Here is a 7,500-nt window from a genome sequence, read left to right on the forward strand (position 1 = left end):
ATAGAGAGAAGAAGAGCAAATGCAGAGGCGAATCCTGGCTTTTTTTTATATATAAATGGCATAAATTCCAAGACCCCAACCAGACTGATCGGAAAAAGATTAGAATGAGTGGTTAGGTTGGGTTAGGTTAGGTTAGGAAACATTAGAATTTTTCACTTATATTCATATTTATGTGAAATGGTGGTTTTTTCATCCGTACCGTATATCTAGAGCCAAAATGGGGTTGGGTATATTTAATGGGTCAAGGGAAACCACGGTTCTCCTATCCGAAGAGTTCTTCATGAGCCATTTTGGGGATCTTATCTGAACTAGAGTGAAATATTTTATGGTTTTCCCGAGGAGTCGTTAATGGTCAACGTACGTGAGGTTAAGATAAAGGCAAGCTTATGGGGTTTATCGCCTGTGAGCCAAATTGGGGGTCGGGTGTTGAGGTCAAGTTGAAATGGGGGTTTTTGCCCTACTAACGCTAACATGAACGCAGTTATCATCCATTATAAACTAAGTTACAGAAAACAGCATTTTTATCCTTTTTTTTTTCTTGCGGCTCCAAATTTTCACCATGTCGTATATTGCTTCGCTTTTTAATCTTACCTAATTATTTACATGATGAAAATAATAAGAAAATCACACCAAAGGCGAACATCGACTGAATTAAATGGCAGAAAAATAACACGAAACTATACTGATCACTTCGTTCTCAACTTTATTTCAAAGATTTATCTTAAAACCCCATTTTCTTGCATGTTTATTTCTTTTGTTTGTTTGGTGCTTTTACGTTGCATGCAACCAGCGGCTTGAGGTCGTTTGGGAGCCACCAGGATCATTCTGAGATTGGGAGTGACCAGCGCTCGACTGATCACTTTCCGAATCAGACAGAAGGGAGGAAAGGAAAGCAAACGAAGAGGTTGTCACAGGGGTGTTGGAGAGCGTCCTCTGCAGCTGCCCATGGGTTCCGCACAGCTGAAAAGAAAAACCTGAAGTTTTCTGGTGTGCCGTGGTGGCGAACCGGTCTACGACCAGGTCGCCCCCCCCCCCAGGTTGAAGAGACTTTCCGCCACATCTTGGTGTAGAGACCATTCGGTTCCTATCACCTGATCCCGACGGCTGAGCTTGTCCGCTACTACATTCCTCTTCCCTGGAATGTAGCGTGCTGACAGCTCTATCGAGTGAGCCGTGGCCCACTCGTGCACCTGCACCGTCAACTGGTGAAGCGGAAGAGACACTAGGCCCCCCTGCTTGTTGACATATGCCACTACTGTGGTGTTGTCGCACATCAACACCACTGAGTGTCCCAACCCAAGCGGTCCTGAAACGTCTTTGGGCAGCGCTTGAACGCCGCCTTGAGTTCCAGGACATTGATGTGAAGGTGCCGTTTCGTGATGGTACCCCCACACCTGCAGTCAGCAACTCCTCCAGGTGTGCGCCCCATCCCTCGGTCGATGCGTCTGAGAACAGAAGCATCTCCGGGGGGGGAGTGCGTATGGGCACTCCTCTTAAGAGGTTCTTGTCGTCGAGCCACCAGGCTAGGTCCTGCCTCACCTTTGTCCGTGAGAGCCACGGGAAAGTAAGGAGGATCCTTCGCCTGAGACCAACTCTCCCTTAGCCTCCACTGGAGAGAACGTAGGTGAAGACGCCCGTGAGGGCCTAACTAACTTCAAGTGACGACAGATGGCCGATCACGACTTGCCATTGCTGTGCTGCCTGTTCCTGCCGAGACAGGAACCGGCTGCCTCCCTGAATTTGCTGATACGCAAGTCTGCGGGAAAGACCTGACCTGCTACCAAGTGTCTATCAGCATACCCAGGGTACTTCATCTTCTGCTTGGGTTCGAGATCGGACTTCTCGTAGTTTATCACGATCCCCAGATCGCGACAAACTTGAGGAGTCGATCTCTGTCCTGTAGCAACTGCGAGCGGGAGCTCGCCAGGACCTGCCAATCGTCGAGATACCTCAGAAGATGTATCCCGTGCGAATGGGCCCAAGCTGACACCAGAGTGAACACTCGCGTGAATACCTGTGGGGCGGTTGACAGACCGAAACAAAGTGTCCTGAATTGGTACACCGTCCCGTCGAAGATGAAGCGGAGGTACTTTCTGGAGGACTGATGGATGGGTATTTGAAAATACGCGTCCTTCAAGTCCACTGAAAGCATGAAATCGTTCCCCCTGATCGAGTCGAGCACCGAGCGTGCCGACTCCATCGTGAACCGCGTCGTGCGAACGAAGCGGTTCAGGGGAGAGAGGTCTATCACCGGACGCCAGACCCCCGATGCCTTCTCCACTAGGAAGAGGCGGCTGTAAAAGCCCGGTGATTGGTCCTCCACGATCTCTACAGCTCGTTTCGCCAGCATGGTCTTGATCTCCTGTCGAAGAGCGTTGTCCTTTGATGATCCCCGGACATAGGTTTGTAGATGGACCGGTTTGGAGATGAGGGGGGGCCGAGACTCGAAGGGTAGTAGATATCCCTCCCAAAGGACGTCTACTATCCAGTTCTCGGCACCGTAGCGCTGCCAAGTTGCCCAATGGCTCGCTAGGCACCCCCCCACTTCCGGCAGCAGGTGAGGGGGAACGCCGTCCCTAGCGTTTCCCACCTCGTTTCGACTTCTTCCCACCACCTCCTCGGGGAAAGGAGGGCTTGGAGGAGGGCTGGTTACGGCCTCCTTTCGCAGAAGTCGAAACAACAGGAGTCTTCACACGGGGCTTAGACGGTGCAACCGTCTTCGCCGCCGTGGAAGCGCTAGCTAAACTCTTAGGCTTAGCCGCAGTTGCTCGAGATTGCCCAGTAACCTTTGAGACTGCCTGGTGAACTAAGCGGTCACTGTCATCAGTGCGCCGCCTTTCCACCGCAGCGTCCACCATCTCTCCGGGAAAGAGAGCGGGGGAACTCCTAATAGGTCCATTGCGAAGCCCGAGTGCCGCCTCACGCCCGGCCCCCTTGGTCACTCGGGTAAGGACTGCGTCCCTACGTCGAAGAACCAAGTTGGCCCACAGGTTAGCAGTCTGATGGGCGAGGTAAGAGATAGCTCTTCCTCCAGACTGGCACAGTCTCCTGAAAGAAGCGTCGTCTTCGAGAGCAGAACTCCAGAGCGGCCGCTACTTTGGATATTGTGAGGGACCACAAATCCAGCCAAGAGACTGCCTAGAACGCTGCCATAGCGGTTAGATGCCAGGCAAGGGTGCCTCCTGCTGCGAGAACTAGAGGTTTTCCGACAGGAGCTGCTGCAGGGACACACCTGGAGTCAGCCTTGCTAACTCCGGGTTAACCTGTTTTGGCAGTATTGGGTCTTCCGAAGGCACGTAAAATCGCCTCTGACGCTGTAGAGGAGGAGGAAGCAGCTTGGAAGACCGTCCGGATTTCAGCGAATCCTCTCGCCCTGAGACAAGATTCTCGACTTGATCCAGGACCGAGTCTGCAAGCTCCGATCGCGGCAGCCCCACCATCATTTTGGGTTCCTTCTTAGGACCCCAAAATGACTCGAGCCGGGACGTGGGCTCGGCCGGTGGTAGCGGCGATCCTTCCGCAAGGTCATTATGCTGACGAATCAGCTTAATGACTTCTGCAAAATTCCTCTGTATCTCGGGAGTAACCGCGTCTTGCGGAGTAGGACCGTCCAGTCCCTCCAGCAAGAACAGATCCCGAGATACTCCTCCTTCAGAAGGAGGAACAGCGGCAGACCCCTGACGGTCGCCTCCAACTACTTGCGCGTATGTTCTGGTCGGTCCTAGAACCGTGCCTGATCCATACGGCGTCATAGCGGGATCGCGAGCGGCGCAACTCTCGCGATCACTCCTAGGTACCTCGCTCCTCCCGGTGTAGCCCGAGGAGGTTGAAGGTACAGGAGAGGCAGACCTGACGCTCCCCCCTCGCTCGCTGGCAGGACCAGCGTGCGTGGGGGGCTGCTGCTGATCGTCAACCCGCGGTGGCGATCGAGCAGCAGGCCTAGCCTTGCCACTCGCCTGGGGCAAGAGGCTCGGCTGAGAACGTCGACGCTGATCTCTAGCATCAGGCGAGCTGTTGCTGGTTACCGTCTCCGCCCGGTCCTGTGGGAGCGGCGGTCAGGTGACCTGCTAGGCTCGCTGTCGCGGTGAGACCGGCTGTACCAGCCGTGTCTGGTACAGACGGCCAGTGGGGACCCCTTCCTCGCCTCAACCCGTGGCTGGTCAGCGACCGTCACGTCAACCCGAGCAGCCAGCTGGTCGCTGCGAGAGCGTCCACTGGCCTGGCGAGAGTCGTCTGCACGACTCTCGCCAGTCTTCTGCTCCGCGCCGCGGTCTTGACGGCGAGCGAGCTCGGGCGTCAAAACTTTGGCTGGACGGTCTCCCGTGGAAGAGCGTCCACTCGGTACTTCTCGCGAATGAGAAGCGGCGCCGAGACGGATCATGATTTTAGCGGCAGAACCGCTAACACCAGTGAGGACGTACCAGCCGAGGTTGGCTGGTACACCTCTGGTCCCCGTCGTCTTCTTCTTTGCAGAGGAAGAGACGGGCCCCGTTCCCGAAGGAACAGGAGGACCAGCAGAAGAGCTCCCCGAATCGCCTGAGCGAGACGGGCCCTTAGAAGATCCCGAAGGAGTCTTCTTAGGGGGGGAGGAGGCAGCCTTCTTCTTCTTCGGCTTGGTAGCCTTAGAAGTCGAAGGGGAAGAGGAGGCAGCAGACGACGAAGAAGACGACGAAGACGACGACGACACCTTCCTCTTCTTCCTCTTCTTCTTCGCCAGGCTCCGCAGGACAGACGTCAGGTCTTCCATCCAGGAGGGAGCCGGGGCAGTTGCCGAAGCAACAGGGCCGACTGCACACCTGTCCGGAAGAACCTGAGACTGTAGCAGCACCACCAACAGCAGGAGCGACAGGAACAGGTACAGGAACAGCAGGAACAGCAGGAACAGCAGGCACAGCAGCGTCTGAAATAAAAGGAGCAGCAGGGACAGCAACAGGTACGGCAGGTACGGCAGGAACCACAGGAGAGCCAGGCGTCCTGTCGGCAGCTACCGTCATTCTTGGCACTGGCGGCAGGTCTAGGGGAGTACTCTTAGGGCAGCGGAAGTCCGGGGTCGGCAACACAAAGAAACCAGGTGGCGGTGGCACCGTCCTCTTTGGCACGGCAGTAATGGGTTTGTGCACCGCAGCTGTAGGCGTCACCGTCATTTAGTCATGCGGCGTATTACACAAGCTGCGGGCGGCATGTCATAGGCTGGTGTTGTGATAGTGGTAGTGGTAGTGGTCACCACACCATGAGTGACCACTGCCGACCCCGCCAACCGCTCAATCAACCCCTGAATGCTTGGCACTCCCTGTAGCCCCAGCGACTCCCACACCTGTCCAAGGTCGTCCTTCACTGGTGGCACATCTGCGGAAGCAACAGTCGGGTTAGTAAGAGGGGTTCCCTCGTGCCTGGGGGGAGACGAACCCCACCCAGAGCGGACGGAAGACCCCGAATACAACTGGACGTCCGGGTAGCGGGCGCCCTCCTCCACACTCGACGGATCGAGTGAGGAGAAGGACTCCGCTACCCCCCCCGCAGGGGAAGGCGCGAAACGTGGGGGCTGACCGGGAGGCAGGAAGGAAGACGAAGTGTTAGTTACCAAAGGAGTCACTGGAGAGCTTTCCGATGACTTCTTTGGAGGCCTAAGTCTCTTCCTGCCCTCGCACAGAACCCACTGCGCCTCGGACCAATTCATACAGGTAATACATGGCTCGTCCCGGGAGCATTCTCGCCCCCGGCAACGAGTACAAACCTCATGTGGATCTACGTCCAGGAAAGATCTAAATCCGCCGCATCTACGCCCCTCCAGCCCGGGACACACTCTACGGGTGACTGGGGGGCGCGGCTAAATCTCCATTTCTTGATCACTCATGATAAGTCAATGAATAAAGAAATGCAATAAAGTACTTACAATTCATATACACACTAACAAACCAGAAAGAGGGCTGAATACTCAAAGCAACGACAATAGCGGGCAGAGCGATGACGAACACGTCCTGTCTCCACACGGCCGAAAGCAAAAGTGATTTGTTTACCTCTCAGTCGCACAGCGCGCGACGATCGGACAAGCAGTTAACTACCGTTCTCCCCTTGTTCGAAGCTTACGACCGTTCCAGCTGCCGCTAGCTACTTCCTATTGTTAAAGGACCGAGGGTTTGTATTACGTATCGGAACAAATTTTGTTTAGTTTAGGATATCTGCAAAAAACAAAACCTGAGCATGGCCTTGGTTGTAATACACAGCGTAAATTTGTGCTTTATGACATATCTGTGCAAATTGAAAATTTTTTCTAGTATATTTTTCTTTGACTAGAATGAATTTGCTACTCATTTCCGTTGGATATTATTAAAAGAATATGCTTTTTCTATTGCAACATAGATTTACCCTAGCAACTAAAATAAAGGTCTATATTTCCTGTCTCACACCATGTATACTTCCGAACATGAATTACCACCCGTATTCTAGCCTAACCTGACTAAATATGTACATTTCAAAAACACTGAGTCAAAACTACAAAACAACAATAGAAAATATATATGTATATAAGCAACAAAGAACAAATCAACTTGCAGAAGAAATATATATGATCAACAGGGCAAAATTTGTGCATTTTGAAGGATTACAATGGTTCCAAATAAAATTCAAAGTAACACAAATTTTAAAGTGTCAGCGTACTTCATGTACCAAATGCCTAAGTGTCGAGGCCAATATGAGTAGTTGAGTAATTTTTTCAATGGGTGAAGTATTACGTAACGAAACAGCTGATTGCCAGGGGATCAATGTTCTCCTGTCGAGGCCAATATAAGTAGTTAAGTCATTTTTCAACGGGTGAAGTATTACGTAACGAAACAGCTGATTGACATGGGATCATAGCCCTTCTGGTGTGTTTCATTGAGCAATGTTGCCAGCCATATGCCTTGCGTATCTCGGTACTTTTTTTTAATAATTATATTTACCAATATTATAACCTCTCACAAGATTATATTCTCAAAACTGGTGCTTCTGCATGAATTATTATGTAATGAAGCGGCTGATTGCCATGGGCATGGCTTTCTGCGTGTTTCATTGAGCAATGATCCCATATGCATATCTCAGTAACTTATGATGCATAAGCGCCAGCGTAAATATTAGCTGGCACAACATAGTTGATACATATTTTCTGTATACATCTATAATAACTATATTTACCAATATTAAACCTATTATATAAGATTAATATAACTGGTGTTTCTGCAAGAATTAAGAAAAGCGTATACGTGGTAGCGCTAGGAGGGCGGAGTCTCACGACGTCACCGCTACAAATCACGCTCTGATTGGTTCTAATATCCGAGAGGGTCTATTTCCATCCAGACTTCAGGAATGTGCGTCCCGGATGTGAAATTGAACTAGAGTTTACAATGGAGGGCAAATTTCATCAGCAGTCTTTGCATCAGAGCCTGATTCAGGCTTTCATATTCAAGTTTTTTTTATGTTTTTTCCGTTTCTTTGGGCCAATTACTTGATTTTCAGAAAAATAAG

The sequence above is a fragment of the Macrobrachium nipponense genome, chromosome 14 (genome assembly GCF_015104395.2).
Source record: "Macrobrachium nipponense isolate FS-2020 chromosome 14, ASM1510439v2, whole genome shotgun sequence".
NCBI classification, from domain to species: domain Eukaryota; kingdom Metazoa; phylum Arthropoda; class Malacostraca; order Decapoda; family Palaemonidae; genus Macrobrachium; species Macrobrachium nipponense.